General features: G+C 41.9%; 1 long non-coding RNA gene across 1 annotated transcript; it reads left to right on the top strand.

Annotated features, from left to right (window-relative positions):
* Positions 1 to 1645: 1645 nt before the first annotated feature.
* LOC147649557 (uncharacterized) lies at positions 1646 to 6956 on the top strand. The gene is made up of 2 exons (XR_015278643.1): positions 1646 to 1796; positions 4190 to 6956. It is a non-coding gene; the product is annotated as an uncharacterized LOC147649557 (long non-coding RNA).
* Positions 6957 to 26718: the final 19762 nt, after the last annotated feature.

Genomic DNA, 26718 nt, shown 5'->3' with positions numbered 1-26718 from the left:
TGACCAGCAGAAAATAACATGATCCAAGAAGGTGGAACCAGGGAGGGGACATGCTTGAATATGCATTAACCTCTCACAGCAAAGAGGGGATAAAAAGGACACTCCTGAGATACCAGGTGTGTTCCTGGTAACCCACCAGGGCACCCGGCCGTTTTAACCCTTTGCTTTATTTCTTTTGTCTCCTAATTGTCTTTTGTTTATATTAAATTCTTTTTATAATTTATTAAGTGAATCTCGTTTTTAAGAGACTCAAATAGAGGAACTCATTTTACTGGAAAAATTCTTAAAGGAGTAATGACTGCTTTAAGGATACAATAGAACCTCCACACTCCCTGGCATCCCCAAAGCTCAGGCCAGGTTGAAAGGATGAATGGAGAAATAAAAAAACATCTTCTGAAGCTAGTGATAGAAACGAAAATGCCATGGCTGCGGCTCTTACCACTGGCTCTAGCAAGAATAAGGGCCAGACCCAGGGAAGATATTCAACTGTCTCCTTTTGAATTGATGTTTGGAATTCCTTATCCTTGTAATTCTCAGCCTGGGGTGGGGGTAGAGATAAGTGATGTATATCTAAAACAGTATGTGGCTTGGATACTGTCTCTTGTGAAATCTCTTCGACAGGAAGCTCAGCTGACACAGACCCTGCCTTTAGATTTTGCTGTGCATAATATCCAACCAGGAGACTGGGTCCTAGTTAAAGAGTGGAAAGAAGCACCCCTGCTGGCTAAGTGGCGTGGACCTTTCCAGGTGTTGCTAACCACAGAAACAGCCGTCAAGAGAGCTGAACATGAGTCAAGGTCTCTGAGGCCCCAGAGGTTTGGACATCTCAGCTGGAGGAGAAGGATGGGAAGCCGCGACTGACACTCCGCAGGAGTGGACTGGAGCAGTAGCTGGTGCGTCGACATCGGGGGAAGCCCTGAGTGCCCACCCACAGACTGCCTTCTGAAATAGTCTGCATGGGCATCCCTACTCTCAGATCTCCAGCCACTGGGAGCCAATCCATGCTGTCATTACTTTCTTTATGCTAAGCTGTTTCTGTGCTTTCACTTGCCACAGGCAGTGTAGAAGACAATGTAAATTTGAAAATTAGAAATTATAACACTATTAGAATGTTACTCTTAATAATTTTGCCTTTATATATAGTTAAGTTGGGTCTAAAGTGAGAAAATAATTTTTTAACCTTAAGAGAAGAAGTAGCAAAAACCTTTATCCTTAGAAATTGTTAGGTCTGCAGAGGGCCACGGAGATCTGAAAACTGGCCATAAGTGGCCAGCCTGGTCAAACCTAAATAGTAAGTTAGCACCCTGAGTGAAGTCCATAATTGAGCAAAATTTTAAGACACAGAAGGAAGTCCATGGCAGCTTCATTCTTCTGAAAAAGGCATATATTGCCTAAATAGAACAGGAAGCACATATGTAGAAAAGCGTTGATATATTTTATATATTAGTAAAGGCCTGTATGCACAAACCAGCCTTTGAAATAAGTCGTAATATTAAAGGCTAAAATCCTTGAAACTTGCCTGCAGAAGAGAGAGTAAAGCAAAACAATATCCTTGTGTGTAGGAGAAAAAATGTAAACTGTGTGTGTTAGCCAATAGTAGCTTACTCTGCCTGCGGACCCTGTAGAACCCTATAAAAGGTGTGCTAAAGATAAAAATAAACAGCATTCAGAATTACTTCTGTGAAGACTGGTGAATAGCTGGTGGTCTCTCAATATCTGGCGCTCTGAACAGGACACCCTGCAGGCAGGGGGGCTTCAGTGGATCCACGCACGGTGGGACAGAGCCTTGGACCGAGGTTGGTGGAGCGGATCTGATTGCAGATAGACGCTGCCTTGGATCGGTACCAGATAGGCGGCTCGCGAATCAATAGGGGCGAGTCGCTGGGGGAGTCCGAAGGCAGGGGCGTTGTAGAAGGGTCGCAACATTCCCCCCTGCCACGGGCCGTCAGCATGGATGTGGAATTTGCGGCAGCAGATAAACTGCTTCTCTGCATCCTCGTTAAACGAGGTGGAGCAGCCAGGGAAAAGGACCTGAATATGCTCATTATATGGGCTAATTGTCATGGGCATTTGCAGTGCTCACACTGCTTTTTGCAGTGCAAGAATGGACTGATATATCAGCTCTGATATGGGAAACGGCAATTACGGAAAAGAGCAAGGACACTGTGTCTCTCGGTTGAACTTGGCAGATTGTAATTAATACCTTAAAAGACAGAAAAGCAAGATATGCTGAGGCTGTGAGCCCCGTAATTCTGCCTGCGTCACAGCGGCAGATGCCTTTATCTCCCACTGCTGGGCAAGCTATCTCCTATCCATGCTGCCCATGGAGAGAGGGAGGGAGAGTCAAAGAGAAGAAAATAATGAGAAAGAAATTCCACAGCAAACGCTGAAACAATGAACAGAATCTGTTCAGTTATGGCAGGATGTGATACATCCAGAAATATTTGCTTCATTTTTGGAGTTGCTTTTAACATCACAATCTTATTTAAGTTCCATCTTTACCACCCTGGAAGAAAAGGAGCCAAGTTTAGATTGGTTTCCACCCGAACTAGGGGGACATGGGGGAGCACAGAGGTAGTAGAAGCAGCGCAAGAAAAGTTCCAAGGCCACGCTGATAAGCTGCAATGATAGCCGCTGTTAGCACCTGGCCGTGAGAGACTTTTCGTGTAACATTGCCTGCTCTTGTAAAAGTGCCCTTTTTTCTCTATCGGCGAGCAACAAGAGAGATTGAGAGAAAAAACTGCATTTGTTAGAGTTAACTTTGTGAGGTTTTATTTTTCTTTCTCTCCATTTTTCCTCTCTGCGAGAGTATGTAGAGAATGTGAAGAAAGATAAGAGCAGCTGCAGCAGCAGAGTGGGCAGTCAACCTCGCCCCCCCCCCCCCGCTCCCTCTCTAAGAAGAAGCACCCAGATAATACCCAGTTTGTTAAAAAGTCATGATTTATTGGGTTTTCAAAATGTTTTTATATACCATTGTAGAGTTAATTTTGTGTTTTAAGTAATTACGAGTTTATGCAATTGCAGTTTTTAGAGTTTTACTAGAGAAATTATTGTGATTCTTTGAAGGAAAAAAAAAAAGAGAAAAAAGGAGGGAAAAAAAGGAAAAAAAAGAGAGAAAAAAAAAAGAAAAAAAAAAGAGAGAGAGAAAAAGTGTTTAACAGAAGTTGTCTTGCAATAATTGGTTTTAGAACCCAAGGTTAAAATATGTTGTGATTTACAGCTTCTAGGAAAACTTTCCAATTAATGTTATCTACAGAAGAGGTTTGTGGTTTAAAAAATAATTAGTTAAGAGAACTTTACTGTACAAGACAAAGTTAAGTTAAAGTATATATTATCTATTTGCTTGTTTTTTCCACAATTTTAATAAGGTAATTTTAATGTAAGTTCTTTTAAGTTATATAAAACACATATAACTGCATATATACCAATTTGGATTTTGGATTTTAGTTTAAAAATTGGACTTGATGTTTTTGAAAAGTGCTACAAAAGCTAAATGGCAACCTGCCAAATCCTGTTTTGTTGTGGTTTTTCTCTAGAAAAACTACACTTTAAAATCCTAACCAATTTAAGCATATACTAGGCAAATTCCTGTTATGAATAAGTATTTTTAGTAACATTTGCAGTTATTGTGGGTTATTCTCAAAGCTAGATGACATAGAATTGTGATGTATTTGTTACATTCTTATAATCTTTATAGTGAATCCATGTTATTGTTATATTGTGTTTAAAAGGTATATATCAAGCTTTTAGTTGCTTTTTTGTAGTAACAGAATAAGATTAAGTTATGTTTTCATTTAATATAGATTAAGTGTTAATTGAATTAAGGATAGTCAAGTTTTATAATGTTTAGGCTTGAATGTTTTTAAGTTAAGTTTTCTAACTTAGATATTCTTTTAAGGTTAAGTTTGTTATTTACTTTTGTCATATATAATTATTGTTAGGTTTAAATATTGTTTAATTTAAATTGTTTTATGTTTTATTGGAGACACTTGTCTAAACTGCAAAGTATAGTTATTTTCCTAGAGATATGAAGACAGCCACAACTGACACAGCTGTGACAGAACACTGGTGAACACCTGCTTGTGGATAGAAGTGAATGCAGTCAGTGACACCCTTGACTTCATCAGGAGTTCTATTGGTTGTTGCAATCTCTGCAGTTTTTGTTTGTTATAGCTTTCTTATTTTTCAGTGTTTCCAGAATTTTAAGAAGATGTATCATTGCTGAGGATCAGCTGCCATGGGGGACGCCTCAGATTAAACCAACTGCTGCATGGTTTAATTGGTCTAGTACCTAAGGCTTCTGATCATTTGATTTGTACAAATGCATTTTTAGAGTTTGCTGTGCTGTAAGCATCTCATAGCTGCTACTATTGAGAACCTTGTTCTAGGAATATGTTAAGAGGCATCTTTCCAGTATAAAGCCAGGCCCTGGCTAAGCCTTGACTTTACCTGGATGGAATGTTTGCCAGCAGATCCAGATGTTTTTTGCACCAAAACAGTATTTGAGTCACTTTTTGAATCAGTAATTTGACCCTATTAATATGACAGCTGGATCAATTTTGAAGTGAGCTTGGAGAATCATTTCTGGAGGTGATTACCCAATCCTTCACTGATTGTTTTGTTTCTGTTTGTTTGCTAACTATGGGATGCTAGTGCAGTGTTTTAGTAATTAATAGTAGTTTTATATTACATATGTTATTAATAATGTTTATGATTTAATTGATTTTTAACCGGTATAAGTTCTTATTAATTGTGTACATGGTTTTGTGTTGCTGTTGATGTTTATAACAGAAGTACATCTCATTTTATTTTTTTTTAAGAAAACGGGGGAAATGGATGCCCTAAAAACATTTGATTAGTGTAATTCATTAACTTTAAGGGGAGAAGTGTTTGTGTTTTGTTGGCAGGTTCAAAAAGGTCACCTGTCCATCTGACCAGACTGTGTGCCTCTGAACACATGAGATCCAGTGAACAGAGAAGTCATCACACAGCCTTGGTACTCCAGACATGGATCAGAAGTGGTCCTGTCAGGACACAGTTGTGTCTGAACACTCTATAGACAGTTGCCAACAGAAATTTTATGTTGTTATTATGATGTTGTGTCTCTACCAATTTTTCAGTTATCCTTTGTTTTAAGATTTAGAAGGATGTGAAGAACAACTTGAACATCAAAGCCCTCAGTCACCGATCAGCTGCCAGCTGACATCACAGGAGCAGTGAACGTTCCAGGACTGAACTGTGTTAGAGAAATTCTGTAGAAGATCTAAGAAAAGTATAGAGACTCCATCTAACTGTATATAAAGCAAATTGTAGTTGTGTGTTTACCCTTTTAGCAAATTGCTTTCACGCTTAGACTACATATATACCAAAGCACGTGTGTTAAAGGTAGTTAGATAATAGATTAAGATAACAAGTTTAGCCTGTGTAGTAATTGTTATGTTAGGATAAAGTATAAGTATTCCCCCTTCAAGAGTCAGTGTAAGCATCTTTGAAAGTTCATTTAACGATTGAAGTTTTAGCTGTAAGTTTGCAAATATGATGTCATTTACATGGAACGAACTGATTATGGTAATTGTGATGTGTATAGTCCCAACCAACTGTCTGCTAACTAACATCCAAAAGCGACAGAACATATGGGTCATTCTGGCACACAGAACTGGCCAAAGGTCAATGTGTCTGAGCCTAGCCACCCCTGGAGATCCTTTCGCACCTGTATCATAGGAGTCCCTGAATGGGATCCTCCAGCATTTAAAGGTTTAGTTAGTAATAAGACTTGACTGAATCGATTGGCAATGTTGCAAGAGTGCAGTTGCACTGTTGGCTTCACATTAAGACAACTTGAAGCCTGTTGGCAAGCAAAAATTACCAAAGTTCTCAATGTTACAACCCTCAGAAGAATTAGATTTGTTTAGTTCCACCAATACCTCAGGTGGATGGATAATGTTTGAACCCTCAACAAAAAGTCATTCCAACAAAGTAATGCAGCACTAGGCTGCAGTCAGTCAACCCTATAGCTGATCTCGTTACTACCATTGAAAGTAAAGCCTTTATTTGTGGTGCAATCTCACAGAACAATTACCAAAGCGATTACCTAGTTCCATATTCCTAATCTGTGGAGATAGAGCATGGAATTAGATTCCTGCTAGTCCACATAGAAGACCCTGTTATCTTGGGAAACTTTGTTCCATCCAAGCTTACATCAATTGTTGAATATAGCTAGCAAAATGAAGAACATCAAACAGTCAAAGCGAAGCCTGAATGAATTAAAGTTTAGCCACCCTAAAAAGGCTCGCTTGCTGGACTAAGGAAGGATTGAACTTAACATCCACAATGTTAAGTGAGCTTTCAGCCGATGTGAGTAGTGTATGTCATGCAGTATTATGAAATGAAGTTGCAATTGACTTTTTGCTCTTAGCACAAGGACATGGTTGTGAGGAGTTTGAAGGCATGTGCTGCTTGGATCTTACTGATCATTCAGCTTCCATCCATAAGCAACTACAACAGCTACAGGATGGGTTACATGCCCTAAAAGAAGATAGTGACCACATTGGAAGTTGGTTCACCAGCTGGGGCATCACTGGATGGTTGAGGTCTCTTATGCTAGAAGGGGGATGGACTTTACTTATAATGTTAATCGGGATGACAGTCTAAGTGGTATGATATCTTATCCAAAGCCTGGTTTGTGCAAAAAGAGAAAGGGGGAATTGTTGATATATTTTATATATTAGTAAAGGCCTGTATGCACAAACCAGCCTTTGAAATAAGTAGTAATATTAAAGGCTAAAATCTTTGAAACTTACCTGCAGAAGAGAGAGTAAAGCAAAACAATATCCTTGTGTGTAGGAGAAAAAATGTAAATTGTATGTGTTAGCCAATAGTAGCTTACTCTGCCTGCGGACCCTGTAGAACCCTATAAAAGGTGTGCGAAAGATAAAAATAAACGGCATTCACAATTACTTCTGTGAAGACTGGTGAACAGCTGGCTGCCTCTCAATTGAAAAGAGTGCTTGTGACTAGACTTTAAGTTTAAATTGTTAGACCCCAACTGCCCTCCTTATGACTGTTCCAGTTGTAACAACTCTAATCTTTTTACCATACATTATCCCTTGCTTAACTCATTCAACATGTGATCAAAAGAATGCAAGTAGTAGCCGTGCCTACTGACCCAGAAACGGCTACAAAAAGGTCGAGAGTAATGCCACTGCAAATAATTGCAAGGCCAAAAAAGACCCAAGAAAAAGAAATTAAGTCAATGATAACTAAAGTTTGTAAAGACAATTATTAACAAAAATTAAAAGAGGAGGGATTGAGAGGAATGACGGGTTTGTCTTTACAAACAAGTTGTGGGTCTGCTGATAAGACGCAGCTATCAGTGAGAGACAACAGAAACAATGGGATGGATTCCACTAAAAGATCAAAGAGGCATTGAAAAAGCACCATGAATTCCACAAAAGTTAAGAATTAAGAAGGGATTATGCATTGGGAGTGTCAGGAAAATTAATCCACGAACACCAGAGGTTTATGTCCAAAAAGGAGACAGAGGAGTCCTTTTTCTTTATTTGAATAAAGGGAGAGACCATGGGGCATTCCCCTGGGGTCTCTCAAATTTTGGAGGGCGCAGCCTCCTTTTTATCCTAATTCCCGGCCGCTTGTCCCTTCTTCTCTTTCCCCATAGGCTGAGGTACTTGAGAGGTACAGGCTTCCCGAAACGCCTGATACCTGGGGTACCTTCCCCCCCCACCCCCAATGCATAATCCTTTCTTAACTTTTTGGAATTCATAGTGTTCTTTCAGTGCCTCTTTGATCTTCTACTGGAATCCATCCTATTGTTTCTGTCGTCTCTCACTGATAGCTACATCTTATCAACTGATCCACAGCTTGTTTGTAAAGACAAGCTCATCATTCCTCTCAGGAGGAGGTATCCCAGGTATCAGGCTTTCTGGGAAGCCTGCACCTCTCAAGTACCTCAGCCTATGGGGAAAGAGAGAAGGGACAAGCGGCCGGGAATTAGGATAAAAAGGAGGCTGCGCCCTCCAAAAATTTGAGAGACCCCAGGAGAATGCCCCATGGCCTCTCCCTTTATTCGAATAAAGTAAAAGGACTCCTCTGTCTCCTTTTTGGACATAAACCTCTGGTGTTTGTGGATTAATTTTCCTGACACTAGAAATAACAAAGAAAGTTAATTTCACAAAAATGCTGTTGTTTGACAACTTGTACAGATGTGCCTGATACAGAAGCTCTGTTCAGCCTCCACCTATACCCCAAACCTACCTCCAAGCAAGAGGCATTTCCACTGAGCAGGGAGCAATTAGCAAATTGTCTCTATTATCAACTAGCAGGGTTGAAGGACATAGTTCTTACCTCTCAATCTTAATTTCAAACAGCCTCTGATGACTCAGAATTCCTGAGGGTTAATGGGAAATAAAAAGGTACCACAAAGCCTAAATTCTGATGGAGATGGTGGCATGTGAATGTGACAAATAAATTATTTCTCACCAGTCACACACTGACACAAAGACAGAGAAATGCTTTTCATTATTCAGGCTGTTTATCAACACCTCCAATCATTATGTAAATGTCATGGTCGCAATTTTGAGGCTAAACTACATTAATTGACTTGCATAAGGGTTAATAAATCTGTGAATGTTGGCCTATAACAAACTCCATTCTCAGTTCATCTTTGACAGTGTCAGGGCAGGACTGAAAGCTGCTGGCAGCCAGGAAAGGAAAGTTACGTGAGAGAAGTGGAGAGATTTTTGAGAAGTCTATCATGAAGGGAAATATCAAAATATGCAGCCAGGACTTACCTCCTGTCTCAAAGCAGGACATGGAGGAGAGAGAAATTTGATATTCAGCTTGGGGTGTTTGGGAGGGGCTCTGTCTCCCTGAGTGACTAAGGGAGTGTGCTTTTCTGCCTTTAAAACAGATAAAAGGAATTACTTTCCTCTTTATCTTGTCAACGCTGTAACCACCCTGACACAGGAAATGCATAATTGCATGAGCTCAGAAGCATTAAGAAGTGGATGGGTTTCCACTTGTAAATCAAAATAATTTTATAAACTGGTTTACTCATCGCACCATTTCACTGTTCCCAGGAAAACTGGTCATTCTTTTGAGGAAGGACCTTGGTTCACAGCAGATCTCAATTCTTTTTAGGAAAGCAGCTTGAACTGGAAAATTTAAAATCTTCTTGTTTCTTTGGTTTCCCAGATGCTTCTGTAAGCACAGTCCTGCAGTACTGGATTTTAAACCAAGTTACCAGTGAGATGTGTAGCCCAGAGGAATTAATTATGTTTTCTGTAGGATCCCTTTTAAGTCAAAAGCCCTTAAACCTTTACTAGGCTAAACTTTCATGCTGGCAAAGTCAACGTTGTTTGCAATTCTGAGTGGAGAGGCTGGGGGGAACTGTGGAGAAAACCTCTTGGTTTTCTATATAATTCCTTTGCTTTGGAGAGCTCTGGGAACTGCAGTTGCTTCCTGCCCAAAAGCCACCAGTGCTTCCAGCATTATGGCAGGAATACAGAAGAAATGTCTGAATTCCTCACAGAACTCCAGTCTCAGTATTTCAAGGCAAAGGGCTTATTTCTGTGACCTGGACTATCATCAGAACACACCCCAACGCCATCACTAACTGCTCAAAGATACTGAAATTGCCACTCCAGCTACCAATTGGGGGGACTGGTTGTTCTGGGGCCTTTCCTTGCCAGGAGTCACCAAGTCGAGTGAGCAAGATAAACACCCTGCTGTAAGAAGGGAGGAAGTTGGGTCACCAGCTTTCATAACTGCCCAGGCTTTGAGAACAGTCTGAGGAGTGACAGTCTTAAAAATGAGATTCACTTAATAAATTATAAAAAGAATTTAATATAAACAAAAGACAATTAGGAGACAAAAGAAATAAAGCAAAGGGTTAAAACGGCCAGGTGCCCTGGTGGGTTGCCAGGAACACACCTGGTATCTCAGGAACACTCCTTTTATTCCATCCTTGCTGTGAGAGGTTAATGCATATTCAAGCATGTCCCCTCCCTGGTTCCACCTCCTTGGATCATGTTATTTTCTGCTGGTCAGCATAATTTTTGCTGGTTATCGTTATTCTAGCTGGTCAGTATTATTTTGGAGTTTGGTTTCCTTTTTGCTGCAGATGGTCACTTGTTGATAACAGCCTGGGCCCCTCATCCTTCCCCTGAGGGCAGCTGGTCTTCACATCTTCCGCTGATAACAGTTTGGGTTCTATTGTTCTCCTGATAACAGCTTGGGCACCAGTGTCCTTCCCTCTGGGGTTTCCTTGCCTTGTACCTAGGAAATTCTTTTAAACTTAAGACTTGTTAGCATAGCTAAAAAGTATTTAATATATAATATTCATCTGCAAAAGCCAATATCACAATACAAATTTATAACAAACCCCTCCTCTTCTTTTTTTATAAATCATTTGGCTTGAGCAATAATTTTTGTTTTCTAGCTTCTAGCACTCGTTCGTTTTTTTTTTTTTTGTGCCGTTCTAGATGTAGCCCATTTTGAGTCTGTAGGCATTGCTACTATTTGCATGCCTTCCTCTATTTTGGTGATTAGCCAAATTAAACAGGGGATTAAACAAGGAAGAAATATTCTACTACTCTATCCCCGATATATTATCCCATCAGTTAGTGGTCATTACTGATTTTCATTTTTGGACCGGCACATGGGCCATTTTTCTGATATCCTTGGCGATATCTAGAACGGCATTTTTATTGTCATTGAAAACAACAATCTTATGTATTAATTTTCTCACAGAACACCCCTTCTTTTAGCCAATAAATAGTCTAAAGCCAGCTTATTTTGATATATTGCTGCTGTGGCTTTCATCACTGACTGGCTATTAATTCCATAGCTCCAGCTGTTTCACTGGTTATGATTTCTACAACAACTTGGAGTTTCATAATTTAAAAATTGGTGTTTGATATCGCCAACTTCCATCTTGTGCCCAAGAATGTTTCTAATATGTGTTCAGGGGCTATTTCTCATCTCCCCATTTTTTTTTGAGGTGCTCAAACTATTCCCTTTTATTTCTTTTTAGGACCTCAAAAACCAACACCCCAAACTAATTTCTGTCTCGTCCTGACAAAAAGAAAAATCCTAGCTGAATCATTCTCAGAGTACAATTCCCCTTCCATTGCGAAGGGAGCTTTGGGTATGCCCTTTTCTCACATATCCCAAAATAAGACATCTGGTGCTTTCTAATAGTCATTTTTCTGTTGATTTATGTATTTCCCCAAAATTTGGCTATTTCCAGAGTAAGGATTTTTCCCTGTACTATTACACTGGAAGAATCTGGTTCTATTACTATGTACACAATTTTTTCTTTTACTTTCCTTTGGGTCTAATACCGAGTTGGTTTCTCTGGAATTTACTATGTACAAGTTTTATTACCAGCTTTATACTTTTTACCAGGAGTATTTCTCACTTCATGAAGAAGTTTTCTCCATTTAATTGCTGTTTGAGCTTTGCTTACATGTCCTGACGTGAGGTTAATACAGGTCTAGGTTGCTGTGTTGGCTTTATCTTTTCACTTACCATTTGCTCTCTTACCAAATCTTGGTTATTTCTCCTGGCAACAACTGTGAAGAAAATCCATCTTTTTCTCTTTTTTTTTTTTTTTTTTGGCAGTTGTTTTCTAATCTGTTACTACTTGTTCCTAGATTTTCTGTGGTCTAATATTTTCCCTTTATGCATACAGGTACTTAATTTGGATGGGTTAGAGCAGTGATTATCGATACTGGTGTGGGTAATAAGAAAGAAACCCCAGTGTCTTTCCATGTAAAGCTTTCGATAGCATTTGTAACATGGCTTTGCTGGTGTCCCAAAAGGGAGAAGGATAAGTGACAGAAAAAGGAATAATAGGGGTCCAGTATGGCTTACACCCCCACCAATCCTGCCTATGAGGTTGCAGCTCACAGCAGGTGTTTTATATTCTTCTCGGTGGCGAGTTGTAGTGGTCAGTCTGGCCTTGCCCCCTATTTCCTTGTCACTTCCTCTTTTGTAATTTACAAGCAAATTTCTTTTGACACCTTTTAACAGCAGTTTCCCACCATTCCTCCGGTACTTCCCACTCAACACACACTAGTAATTTCCCATCTGTAAAAAAAGTTATCATTTAAGTTATTCTTAGTAGATTTGACACCCAACACTTCCTGCAATGAGAGGCTTAACTTTGTGAACCACAATACCTATTATTCTCTAATTTAAACACTTATATGTAATCCAGATAGCATCTCCCATATTGGGATGATTTAGACAAGGTATATGGTGTGGCACTGATGGAAGTTGTGGTTCTCCCCCTTCCTTTATACAAATCACAGGCAAAAGTAAAAATATATGAGGATTTCCCAACTAAAACAGCCCCAGTCCTCCTGTTTGGAGTGGGAGTTTTCCTCCCCAAGGTGGATATCAAAGTGTCCCAGAACTTGTCCAGGCAGGATTTGAAACTACTGTAATAAAGAATTGGATGAATAAAAATTCGAAAGAAAAGGTTTAAATAAAGTATATGTAATTATAAATGATGAAGATATGGAATGAGGAATTCTCCTCCAGGTCGAGGCAGAATTCCTCTTCCAAAGTTACAGATTGCAAAAGAACCCCCCCCCCAGATAACAAACCTCGGCAGGCACATCAACTCGGAGGAAAGAACAGGACAAAGACCATCATAGAGACAAAAGAACTAGCCTGAAAGTCTACCTCCGGACCTAGGCAACGCCCGGCCGACTTCGGCCGAGACCATCAAGCAAAACAAAAGGGACGAGCCTCAGGAAAATGATCGTTGCCAGGATTGAACACCACACCCGCCAAACCTATGCTAGAGTAACTCAATCAAGAAGGACAAAGAGGAAACAACTCCTCCGAGATATCCATCGGCACTAGCCCAGATCCCTCGACTCTGCTGTGATGAAATATGTTAAAATACATACAGAATCACTTTGCATTTGAGGAGACTCTGCCCGGACACTTACTGACTCAATCTTCTAGGCCAGGAAATCCATTCACCTGACAATCAGGGACACTTGGTGAATGGAAACTGATTGGAATTCTAGCCTGGGGACATAAAATCCCTATAAAAACCCAGGCCAAAGAACCCTCAGACGTGGATTTGGGAACACCTATACCTTGCGTATAGACCCTGTCCACCCAGCGCTGCGCTGTTCATTTATTGTGGTTTTTCCTCGCTGTTTTGCTGTTTTGTTAATTTATAATAAATTTATCTTTTTTTATCCTTAATCTGCCGTTGCATTTATAACACTACTGATACAGGCTGGGTCTTACTTCCCAGTTAGGCGTGATTCTTAGCTCATTCCTTGGATCAGTTCATTACCGCCGGTCTCTGCTCAAGAGTACATTTGGTATCACTCAGTAATATCACTTTGTAATACTTTGGGTATTACAGTCCAGTCCTCAGGTCTTTTGATCTTATTGGTGTGAATCCAACTTCACTCTTTGGTCCAAATTGCAGCTTCTCTGCCTAAATTATCAGTAGTACCTGAAAACAATTTCTTAATAACACAGGGAGAATGAAAACGTCACATCAAAATTTTCCATCAGTATTCTTTAAAATTCTTGGGTTAAGCAAAATTTAACAGTTAACATAGGAGCCAATCTCTTTCTGTGCGTTCAGATTAGTTAAACAAGACAGGCTAGGTTAGTTTTGACTTCAAATAAATTACATTCATTACCTTTTTTACCTTTTGGTTACTATTTACTTGTTTAGCTTCACAAACTTCTTTTATCGGTTTCTTAGAACAAACCCCTTCCTTTTAACAACAAGAGTAGAAGAAAGGGAAGAAAAAAATAAGAGAGAAAAAAAGATCCTATTTCAAGAAATTAAACACCTTGATGAGGTTTTCAGAACCTAATGAGCAAGATTACTTTTGCTTTGGTCTCATCATCCACCGGTCTGTTTCTCGGCTTTTGTTCCGTTCCTTTCCCATTCACAGCAGTTTTTCAGGCTATCTCTCTCCCGCACCCCTGCTGCCGCAGCTCTGGGCCGAGCAGGCTGTTTCAGCCGCTCACTCTGCAGGGGCCCACTTGCGTCCTTGCCAGTCACTTGCGTGCTGACCCTGGGGCAAAGCCCGTGTCTCCTCTTTCTCTGCTGTGCCGTCCCTTCACAGACAGGACTGGCATGTTCAAACACACTCAGCTCCCACCACAGCCGGGGGGGCAGAGCCCGGAGTCCACAGTGCTCTGGTCTGGGGCTCCTCTGCTGGGCCAGCTCGCTCCTCAGCAGCAAACCTCACCCAGCGCCGCTGCCGGGCCGGCGAGCACTGCCAGCACCCCGCACCCCTCGAGACCCTGGCACAGACACGGCGGGTCCCGCTCCAGCAGCGCCACTCACGAACCGCGCTCTGCACCCTTCACATCGGGTGGGAGAGGACCGGGAGCCGCCACACCGGGCCCTGCTGTTCGCCACTCACAGGGACCGGGTCCTGCTGCAGCCGCTTTACATAAAAGCAATAAAACAACACCTAAACCTAGCAACTCTTAACCCAGCGCTCCAGATGCTCCTAACATCCCCTATTTCGGGCACAATTCTCATCTCTAATCGCGCTTGAAAGTTTTTCTCCCCACAAGCCAGTGCTCACTCTTCGGAGCCAACAAGACACTTCTCGCTCTCTTTCTAAAAATCTTTACAACTGTAATGAAAGGAAACGCAAACCTCTCTCTCTTTTTCTCTCTGCCACTATCATCTCACCACTCTTTACACCACATCCCTCCAGAATCTCCACTACACAAATTACTTTGCTTCAGAATCAACAACAAATTCCAACACCTCCTTTTGGGGACGCTCCCCAAAGCCATCAAAGGCGCTAGACACAGAGACCAGTCAGCTAGCTAGCTACTTTTACTAACTAAAACAAACTTGCAATTTCTATTTCTACTGCCTTGAACAGATCTTCACTCAAGCTAGAAATGAAGACACAGACATCGTTCTTCTCTAAGTTTTCTTCTACAGGTACAAAGGAGTCTATCCTCACACAGCTGCTTAATGTGAATAATCTCTAGTGTAACTTTTCTCATGACAAGATATGATCAGGTCTTTTATTCTTACAGGCATTTAGAAACATTGACAAGTTTCTGACAATACCTTTATGTTTCAACAGTACTTGCAGCTTATATACTATGAACAATCTATAGCAAGAACCAGTCTTACAATTGTTTTCGAACTCTTCTTTCACAAAATAAGACTCATCTCTAAATTAACACATGTACTTATTAAAATAGACCAAGTTTAGAGTCTCCACAATTCTTAATTCGAAACACCAACAATCTTAATTTTAATCTTTTAACTGGGTTCACTTCTGCTTCTGTAATAAGCACAGCTGCAAAACAACACAAGCACTCCTAGAGACATGTGCATTCTCCTGGCAAATTCAAAAGAACAAGAAATCACGGCAGTTCTGAGCCTGATCTTCAGCTAAACACACCATCACAATAACTCCTTAGCAATCATCAGAGAGATGATCAGCATTTCATATCGTGAAAAGAGACAAAATAATTTTCAGCAGCAGTAAAAAGATTTTCAACAATCCACAGGATTTTGCTTTTAGGCTGGTACCAGGTTCTGCTGTTAAGAACCACGGGCTGTGCCCATCAGCACGGGACACAAACAACATTAGGGTTAACAGCTCTAACACTTATTGACAAACTGATAAGTTTTCCACCTCAAGGAGTGAGTACTATGCAAAGTATTGTAACTTGCCTTTAAAATTAAAATCAACCACAAAATTCTACGATACTCACTAAAGAAATTGGAAGGCATACTAAGAAATGGGTTTGTTTCTCTACAAAACAAATATTGCAGTCACTCAAGAAAAAAAACCAAACAGAGCTCACTCTTTTTTCCACTTTCTCCCAGGATACATGCTCTTCCAGAAATCCCAAATTTTAAGCACCGACACATCTTCTTGCTGCAGAAGACCACAGCACCATCATACACGGAATTCTCTCAGAACCCGATAAAAACAAAGGCTTGCAACTTGCAGCTCCCTTGGTTTGGAGCTGATACCATACGCCAGTACTGCTCCATATCTCACTCACACATCTGGCTAAGAAAAAGCTCTCTGAGACAGTTTGACACCAGTCCTTACTCCCGAAATCCCAGAACTTAATGTGCCCGAGGTCTCATAAGACCCTGGCATAGAAAACCTGGGTCCCAGAGGGACTCACCCAGCTCTCTCACCATTGGGCATGTTCCCGGCCTGTTTCACAGCTTCAGGAGGTTCCAGGAGTCACTGAGAGCTCCTCCGATCCCCCTGTGCCTGGAGCAGGGAACCCGAACCAGCATCTGTGGTTCAATCCAGCCTGCCTGCAGCCACCTAAACACAGCTCTGTGGCTTGAGAGCTCCAAATAAATTTAAACAATCCAGGGGCACCAAGACTTAGAAGGCCCCTGCCCTCACTTTACTCAAAAGGGATGGGCTGAACTCATCCCCTCAGGGCACCCTCCGTGCCCTGATCTTATCAGGGTCTGGCCGGACTCACCGCTGGCCGGAGCTCCAGGAGTTCCCTTGCACTCCTGAGGCTGACCCGCCCCTCCGTCCCAAGAGCTCGGCAGGGAGTAGCCCTGGGAACACGATCTCCCAGGAAAACCTTTCACCGCCGCTACAGTGGGGCGAAGAAAACTTCTAAAAAAACCCCAAAAAACCAAAAAACAAACAACTTCAAACGTTGAATCACATACCGGCTCACCAAAGCGACCCCTACCCCGCAAGCAGCTCTTGTTGCCCGGGGCGGGGGAAAGGTGCGGAGGGACCATCACCACTAAAGATAACCTTGGCTTTGCTCTGAGACCAGAGCTGCTATCCCGCTGAGAACAGATTTGATACAACACCCCCGCGGCTCCTGGGCTACAAGCCCCAGTTCTGGTTTGCCACCCCGGGGCTCCAAGACAGGAGCTCGCAGGGAGGAAGCGAATCCCTCCATGTGTCCCCACCGTGATCCAGTCCCTGTGGAAGCATTGACCCGTGTTCACTCTTACTCCAGCACAGCACAGAAAACCTTTCCTCTTTAACAACACAATTCAAAAAAAAACCCCCACAAACTTTAACGCAACAATCACACCTATTTACGCATTCTCACATCTGTTCATTCAACTCCAGCCAGTCACAGCAAGACAATAAGGTGCTCTTTACTTCCCTTGTTAATATCCGCCCATGGGCACTGTAATATGTCAAATATCCCAAGTTTCTTGGATTATTCTTCAATTTGGCAGTTTTAAGTCCAAATTTCTTGGATTTAATCCTCAACTTGACAAAGTTTTAGAGAATCCACATTTTACTCTGTTTTCCCAGTGGATTGTGCCAGGAAAACCTTGGGCTCCCTTTCCCGAGGGGCTCACCCCTCCCCTGAGACCCAGTCCCAGTAACCCCGGGGGTATCTTGCAACCCCCGCTTCCCGCTCCCCCAAAGATTACTTACAATCCGTCTTCTTCTTTGGGTCTTCGTGCACAAGAATTATGGAGCAAAAATACCGTGGTTTTTAGGGAGCTTTTATTTTCCCCTTTCCTTTGCTTTATTCCTCTCCTTCTTGTCCTCGGGGTTTTGACCTGCAGCCGCTTGGCCCATACTAGGAGAAACAGAGCGGGATCTGGTGAACTCAGCAGAGGCGTGCCTGTTTCCCCGTTCTGGATCTCCGGTGGTCCTAGAGGTGAGGTGCTTATCCCGGAAAGAGCCCCCAAAAATTCTTAAAAATGAGATTCACTTAATAAATTATAAAAAGAATTTAATATAAACAAAAGACAATTAGGAGACAAAAGAAATAAAGCAAAGGGTTAAAACGGCCGGGTGCCCTGGTGGGTTGCCAGGAACACACTTGGTATCTCAGGAACACTCCTTTTATTCCATCCTTGCTGTGAGAGGTTAATGCATATTCAAGCATGTCCCCTCCCTGGTTCCACCTCCTTGGATCATGTTATTTTCTGCTGGTCAGCATAATTTTTGCTGGTTATCGTTATTCTAGCTGGTCAGTATTATTTTGGAGTTTGGTTTCCTTTTTGCTGCAGATGGTCACTTGTTGATAACAGCCTGGGCCCCTCATCCTTCCCCTGAGGGCAGCTGGTCTTCATATCTTCTGCTGATAACAGTTTGGGTTCTATTGTTCTCCTGATAACAGCTTGGGCCCCAGTGTCCTTCCCTCTGGGGTTTCCTTGCCTTGTACCTAGGAAATTCTTTTAAACTTAAGACTTGTTAGCATAGCTAAAAAGTATTTAATATATAATATTCATCTGCGAAAGCCAGTATCACAATACAAATTTATAACAACAGCAAGAGTGAGATTGTGGAGGTTCTGGAGCCAAGAGCTACCATGGTGTGGAAGAAGGCCTCCAGGATGTAAGATTTTGCCCACTGTAAAGTTAATAGGAAGGATTTTTTCCATAGTGCTTTGCGCCTCCATTTTGTTGTACCCCAGTTTATATACCCAGTTAGCCTGTTGGCTGTCCCTTCCCTTTTCACCTTCTATGTTCCCTAGAAAGTTCTCCCTTCCTTCTTTCCCAGTTGGCCCGAGTTTGGTGTGGTCCTCCACCCCTGTAATGCTATTGGTTTTCCCTCTCCCTGACCCCCACCTCTGCACCACTTTCCCCTTGGAAATGGTCCAACGGTCCAATGGTCCCCATTGGACCCTGACCCTCGGATCCCCCCCGCTCAAGCCCCTATATATTCCTGGACCCTCCATTAATCCTTGTCCCTGTTCCTGGACTTTTTTGGTGTGTGGTTGGAATAAACTCTACTGGAACTCCATACAGAGACCCTTTTTGCCTCTCTGTCAGCGACTGATATCCGTGTGCACATATGTGCATGTGTGTGCATGTGATTGTGGCCTGCCCAGATGCTGTCTCCTCTGAAGGTGCTAGGCGCTCTTGGGAAGGTAGCGTTGCCTTACCACCTCTACATGATGCTACATGAGATGGTTCCTCTGCACTGGATTCCTCTTTGTTATTATGTGTGACCAGGCACTGGCAGCTGTGGAATGGGCTGAGATAGCAGCAGGCACAAGCTCAGCTGGTAACAGGAAAAGTAAAACAGCCAAACCCTGTTTTTGTTACTGTCAAAGGAAAGAATTATCACTGCAGGCTCTATACAGGAGAAATACCATGTTCTTGTTCCAAAGGGAATCAAAATAGTGGGGGGCTCATTATTTTCTTCTAGGCTGCCACAGAAAAACCTTATCCCAAACCAGCTGGCCCAGTAGGTACCAGACTCCTTGGAGCACTGCAAATACATCCATCCTGCAGGGATGTTGATTCTTGTTAGCTCACCAGGAGTTAATGCCAATTTCTGCTCTCAGAGCTACCAGGGAGTCAATTTGAAGCTTGGTCATTATAAAACATTTCCTTACAGCCCTAAGACCCTGCAGTTCTAAGTTCAACATCTTTGTTGTCCCCAGTCAGCAAAGTCACTGACATCACTGTGTGCTTCTGCTCCATTGCAGTCGTAGGCTTATCAAAAACTCCATTCTTGTATTAAACATTGGTCAAACCCCCCACAAAACAGTCCAGGGATTAAAAAAAGCTGTTCATCCTCCTGTAATTGAGGAAAAAAAAAAAAATTTCTTTCAGCCTTCAGGTTTCTGCTGCCCTGGGAGTTACTTGATAACACAAGAGAGAATTCTGACCAGAGACTTGATAATACCAGGACACTTTTTTTTTTTTTTTTTTTTAAATTTTAGTTTTCTTGTTGGGAAACCTGAAATCTTGATGGGAGATTTTCAAAAGTATGTGCCTGAATCCAATTTTCTGATGAGGATCAGATGGAGCTTTTCACCAAGAGGAGAGTCAAGCTAAGGCCAGTGCCAACACAACACAGACTTGAAGAGACAGAATTAATGCTTAAAAAAAGTCTCTGCAAAGGGAAAATTAAATCTAATTCTGAAAACAGAAACATCAAAGCAGTTGATATAATCAGAACAACACAAATGCAGAGATTAGTCTGGAATCCAGAAGCTTCAGCACAAGCTTCTGAATATGAGCCTTACATCACACTCTTGTGACTGTCAAAAACAGAAATGAAAAGAGACTGGTCTCTGCCAACTTCTGGTTCATTTGCATCAGAATTCTCTATAGCCTAGCATTATTAACTTTTCTTTTCATGTATTCAACTCCCTTCTATTTTGCAAATGCTCAGATCACAAATGCATTTGAAAACCTTCTCATTTAACCTCTTTGTTCTAATTCTTAGAAAGGTGATGCAGATACCCTTTGCCTCTGCACAAAAGGAAATATACCTCCCCAACACCCCATATTAAAAAAATATCCTGCACTGTAGTTAAATTATCCTTTTTCTTCATAGAAAGGAGCAGGGTAATTTTTCAGATGAAAGAATGACACACTCAATAGCTCTGCACCTTCATTTACAATAGCCTGGGTAAAATTACTGGTCCTGCTGCCTCAGATAGAAGGCTAAGAGTAACTGTGGCCCCCAGTGAAGCCACTCCTTTCCCCAAAACATTTTATTAGAAAAAGTACCAGAAAGAAAAGCACCACTCCATTCTGGTAAGACTGGTTTGTTCTCATGGTTACTAACTAGCTACACTCAGACACCCATTTACTTTACCTTCCCTCTTCATTCACAGTTGATGTTCCTAATTCTGTGGCCAGGCAGATATTTAAAAAAACTGCAAAAAATCACCCAATATCATCCAAAATAACATCTTTGCACATTGTCCTCTATCAGCAGACCTGCCTCCACCTTTCTTAACTACCTCTTCCTTAAAAGATGTGCTTTTTCTGAACCCAGCAGATACCTTTTAGTTTCCTGCATTTTCCAATTTCTCCCTGTGCTGCCAGAGAACAAACTTTCCATAATTCCCTGTGCTGGCAGTGCTCCCCATTTACCATCACTGATTCCCAGGCAACAAGGCTGATCCTGAATCCTGCTTGCCCTTCCTGTTTTGTCCCTGAGCATCCATCTGGTTGTGAAAGAAATCACTCAGCAACCAGGTCAGACACCTGACGTTTACAAATCAATGACTGACCAACTCCTAGCCACAGGAAAACTGGACTGAGGGATCCCTGAGGATGTCACACATTCCTCAGGCTCGGTTTTATCCCTGTCATGTCCAGCTGCAGTCATCCCTCAGGGATGGGCAGAGATCCTCAAGCCATGGTACACACAGAATCATTCCTCTGTCCCCAGGGCAGGCACACCCTGAGTCTGGGACAGAAGTGGCATCTGCTGCTCATCACACTCCTAAATCCTGCTCCAAACCCCACACAGAGCTGGGCACTTCTTGCGCCATCTTGTGCAGGGCCAGGAGTAGGACTCGATGACCTGAGCCTGTTCTGTGTTTCTTTGAAATCCTGAAAACCAGGGAAGTGCTGCTGTAAGCATGGCAGCAGTGCCCTCTACTGCTTCTGCGACCAGGCAAAGCTCTTCACCGAGCGTTTTAATTAAGTCAGATGGTTTTAATCAGGTTCAGAAGGTTTTAAACACCCAAGATGAACCTCTTCTCTGAGCTCTGTAATGCTGCTTCCACCACCTTTGTGAGAACACAGCCAGGTCAGCTCAGTTCTGTCTTTCCTAGATAATTCCCTGCAGGTCATTTTTAGATCTGTTTGGAACACACAAAAAATTTGGTTTGCAACTCCTTTTATTGCCTTTAAAGACTGATTAGTATAGAAGAAATAATTCCTCCTCATTGGACTTCATGTCTATAAAAGAATTCATTTCACCCTGTAAAACCTAAGAGGGCCAGAAGGATGTAGCAGGAGGTGCTTTGCAGGTTTTACAGAAATATTGTCTGTAACTATTCCCTAACAAGAGCAGCTACCCATCCCCAGAGCAGTGAAATACTGCCTGCTCTAGGGGGCATCTTTGCTGCTAGAAATAATTTATTGGGGAAATGATCGTGTTTACTCACTGTGTTCCATCAAAGTGGCCTCTCAGCACATGCTTTAAGCTATTCCACACCCCACAAATCCACAGGAACCAGTGCCATATATTCCATATATTACTACACTATATATATTTATATAATCATAATTTCTCCTCTTTTTTTCCAGCCTATATTTTGGTGTCTCATTTTCCCTTGGGTCAAGCCTGGACGTCGAGAAAGACTCGTACATTCGCGTTGTGGATCACTGGGACCAGTTCCCCAGCCAAACTAGGCGGCAGCACCAGGTGGCAGCAGAAGCCACATCCCAGTTCTCTCTCATGGACAAGTTTTCCAGAAAAAAAGGAGAATTTTGTCCCATTATTCAGCACCACAGCGGATTTGGTGTGGTTTTCATGCTCCTCATGGGAAGATACCTTTCCAAAGAAGTCAAATACAGCAGTTATTGATTGGTAATTGTCACACTATATTAGAAACAGTGAGAAGTACGACACAAACTCTCTCAGCTGTGTTGTCCAAGAGAGCTAAGTTTATTATCCCTGATCATCATTTATAGACAGGTCCAAGAAAGTCTGAGAGGCAAAACTGTCATTGGTCATTAAACTTACACATCACTATCATTGGTCAATTGGAACACCACCCCCTGACTGTTTCTTACAAGTAAACAACAAGGATCCTAAACAACACCTGCAAAAATTGTTGTCTTTCTCCAAGGATTGTTTGGATTCTTTCTTATGCTTTCTCAGGCCAGAGTGAGAAGCTTGTGTGACATAGTTTCACACAGGCTCTGTGTTCCCTGCTTGCTTTTTGCATTTAGCATCTACGGGAAATCGATGAGTAGCATTTGTTCTGTGTGAATAAAAACGTCCCAGCATGAGGCAAAATCCACCGCTAAAAAGCTTCTGATGAACTTTAAGGTCTTGTTTCCTACGCCTCATATTTTTTTCCTGCTACAAAACCAGGAAATTCAAGCACATTCTGTCAAACATCCCACTGAACCCAAAATTTCAACATACACAACCAGAAATCAAATTATTTTGATATAATTAAGCTGATTGTTAATTACATAGTTATGACTAGAGGCTGGAAGTCATCCCCCAAATGTCATAAAAGCCTAGGAAAAGCAGCATTTGATGTTCACAGCACCGGACCACTCATGCAAGGAAAGCTCTTAAATAATTGCTGTGAATTAGTGCTTAATGCACAGGCTCTGCTCAGGATCCCCAGGCTGGATTTGAGCCCTCCGGCAAGGGTGGGATACAAATTAAATTCACCACCACTGTTTCACCACTGGACCCTAAACGGCTCTGCATTAATGATGGAAGCTGCTGGCTTTGTGACATTGAAAAGGAGGGAGAAGGGGAAAAGATCCAAGGCTCTTTCCCATGTGATGTAGTTGCCCAGTAATGTAATTTTTCAAAGAGCCCAGACAATTATTTTATGGTCTGGCCTTCCTCCACAAGGCTGGCTGTCCACATACCACAGGATTAAATCCTCTCAACCACCCCCGAAAAAAACAGCACTGAGGAGGAGGAACTGGCTTGGAAATCCTGTGCTAAAACTCCAGAGGATGTCCCATTAAAACTTGGCCAGACACAACCCCTGAGATGATCTCTATGAGAATAAACTGTAAAATTAAGAATATTTGTGCTGTTTCTGGCTCATACCCCAATGTATTACAGTTACAGGAATGTGATGAGATCCTGTGGAAGGTTTTGCCTTTTTTGGCTGGACAGACATGGAGGCATTGCTTTATCAAAGGGGTTCAAATGGGCATGCACAGGTTTAACATTTACTGGATTTCTTAAAAAAAAAAAAAAGAAAATGGTTGAGGTGAAGAGGCTTCTTTGCAATCCACCTCACCCTGAAAAAGCAAATATTGCCAATGCTGCTGCTTCCCATTCAAAATATGAACAGTGAGGCACTAGAAATAGTATATAAAAAAGTTCAACTATTCAGAACCAGCATGAGGACAGCAGGGTTTTGGAATTCTTGGCAGAGGTACCACTAACCTTAACTGCCTGTTTCCCATCCAGAATGCACCAGATTTTAATTGATGGGGCTGGTTCAAGTGCCAAGACCTGACAGGATAATTTGGACTCTAAAACTGAATACAGCTGACACACCATAAAGCAGGCACAAGAGTTTGGATTTAATTTTTTTTTAGTGGAGAAAGAAAAATTAGCCCTGTTTATTCAAGTCTACAACTCAAGGAGGAACTTTCACTTTCAGATCAGAGTTGAGGTCAGAAACTGCCTGGCTCCCGTCTGGTATTTCTGGTTAAGTTACTCTTGGTGGATAGAACAGTGACAGGCTTCAAAGAACAGGAATGATCTTTTTGCTTATGAAAGTTTAACCTTCAGTTCTGATAAGCTGTTCCTTGAGGTCTATCTGTAATTGCTCCATTTCCTGCCACCAAGGCTGATGCTATCACTTGATTGAAGTAAGTTTTTGGAGGAGGGAGGGAGATAGAACAGCTCAAAAGGACCATTTTTTAATTCCAACATCACTTTTTAGAGCTGCCACTGACAGATACCAGCCTGGCCAATGAATCTCATTCACTTTTCACCATGCTGAATGTTCTTGGCTCTCTGGATTTCCTTAAGAATTTGCTCAGAGCTCATTCCCTGGGCAACTTTGTTCCCTGGGCCAAGATTTGACAAGATTTCAGAACACAGTGGGTTAAACACATGTCTGATGCAAGAGGCAGATGAAATATAAAATTGTTCAATTAAGTGATACAGTCATCCTTGGCAAAGCTCCCAGATCTCTTATTAGTGCAAACTGGTGTCCATCACTCCCAGAGCTGTCACTCCCTGAACACTTACTGTTCATTCAAAGCTCAAATCCCCACCAGGCAAAGAACAGCAGCTATTTTAGCAGTTAAACAGCTCCTGGGCTCTGAAAAATACTGCAGGGGCCAGAAGAAAGCTGGAACTGGTGCTCTTAAGAGCTCAGTGTCTCACAACTCCTCACATGCTTTTTTGTTGCTTTCAGGGTGGAATTGTTAAACTTTCAAACTCAAGAAAAACACCAATCAGTGTGAGGCTGAATTTTCAGTGATTCCCAGAGGGGGATGCCTTCAACTCCAGCTAATACCATCCATTGTAATTTTTATTTATCTATTGGCAGAAGAGGGAATGAACTTTGGCTTCCCAAGGTGAAGTGGAAGACCCTAACAGGGAATTCTGAGCATTTTTTGTGTGAAAGATAATACAGAACAAAATAACCCAGATTTGTTTTTTTAAATGTCGGATGTTGTCCCCCATTCACTCTCAATCCTGTCTGCTTCTTCCCATTGGATTAATCAGCAGCTACAGGGAGCCAAGGATCAGGCATGATTATTCCCTTCGGACCTTCTTTCAGTTTTGCTTATAATATCCCAGAAAGTAAACCAATAAAGCAAAGATAAAGAGCTCTGGTGAAAAATCAATGGAAGTTGAGATAAATATATGCAGTTACGTGTTTTCCAGGATGACTCACCCTGCCAAGCACCAGACAGGATAGGAAAAGAGCTGCTGCTGCTGCTGCTGCCTACTGCTCCTCATTCAACAGCAACCCTGATTTGCAAGAGAAAAAAACCCCTAAATTTTAGAATTCTATGCACCTTAAAATATGTAAGCTTTTATAAACAAGGGTTTGGAATGTATGTGATGGCTCTCTCAGGTGCAACAGGAGAGTGTGTGACAGCAAAATCCAAATTTTCACTGCAGAGAAACTTCCCTGCCACAGCACAGGAAACCAGGCTGAGATCAGCACGAGCACCCTGGCAATCAAAATATCTTCATTAGCGATGCCAGATCCCCATTCCTACCTAAAGCAGAGGGGGGAGGCTGAAAAGAGCATGGATCCTCAACAGGGCTGTGACAGAGTGTGGCAAAAAATGTGAGAGGGACTTCAGGAATACTGGGGGAGTGGGGCTGGAGAGAAATGCAGGGAATCCTTTCTATATAAGACTTGGACTTAAAGTTGTCCAAGAGCCCCTGCTCCATTTAACTGACTCATTTTTAATCTCTCCATCTTTACCAGCTGAGGTTTTTACATAAAACACTGGGAAAGAAAATCCCTCCAAAAGTAAACATTGGGGAGAGCTAGTTTTGTTTGTAAGGCCTTACGGAAAAATCTGCACACATTCAATGGACCCTAGAGACAGAGGAAGGAGGGGTTCCATGAATAGGAACATGAACTGCAGCCAAATCCAGAACAGGCCGCTCTGTCACACACGTTTTTCCCTGCACTGACCACCCATTCCATGGGCTTTGTACCACCAGATGGAGCTGCACTGTTCGTGCTTCCAGACAACATTCCCGGGAACTCAGCATTTTCCCATCTTCAGTGCCTTTTTAACAGACTTCCCCCCTCCCCCCCCCTTAAACAGACTTTCCCCTCCCTCATGTTTGCTATTTAAAAATCTGTTACATCAAATAAACTTTTCACTTTGCACTTCCAGCTCCACAGACAATTCCCTCTCAGGGTCAATCACATCTTGCTGCACTCAGCCAGAGCAAATGGCTTATGAATAATTAAAGCAGGAAGATTTTCTTTGTTCTATTTTATGACAAAATTGTCTTGGGTTAAGCCAGGAATTACTTGAATGAGTATTGAGTGGGGCCTGTATTCCTAAAGGGTGATTTTGGAGCAGTCAGCTCTCTACACAATGAGAAGTTCACTCCGTTTTTATTCACATTTCTATGGCTCCCAGCTAAGTTAAATACTAGATAATTTCACCAATGCAGTTACTATCCCCTATTTAAAAATATTCATCAGAGACTCTTTAGTATTGATATAAGAAAAAAAAGCTGAGCAGTCTCAGAATGATTCAACTTGGCTTTCCTTTAATGAACTTACTTTGAATAGGCCCAGATTACC

The sequence above is a fragment of the Cyanistes caeruleus genome, chromosome 22, assembly GCF_971803275.1.
Source record: "Cyanistes caeruleus chromosome 22, bCyaCae1.hap1.1, whole genome shotgun sequence".
In the NCBI taxonomy this organism is placed as follows: domain Eukaryota; kingdom Metazoa; phylum Chordata; class Aves; order Passeriformes; family Paridae; genus Cyanistes; species Cyanistes caeruleus.
Note: the sequence above shows the minus strand (reverse complement) of the source record. Positions and strands in the feature narration are given on the sequence as shown.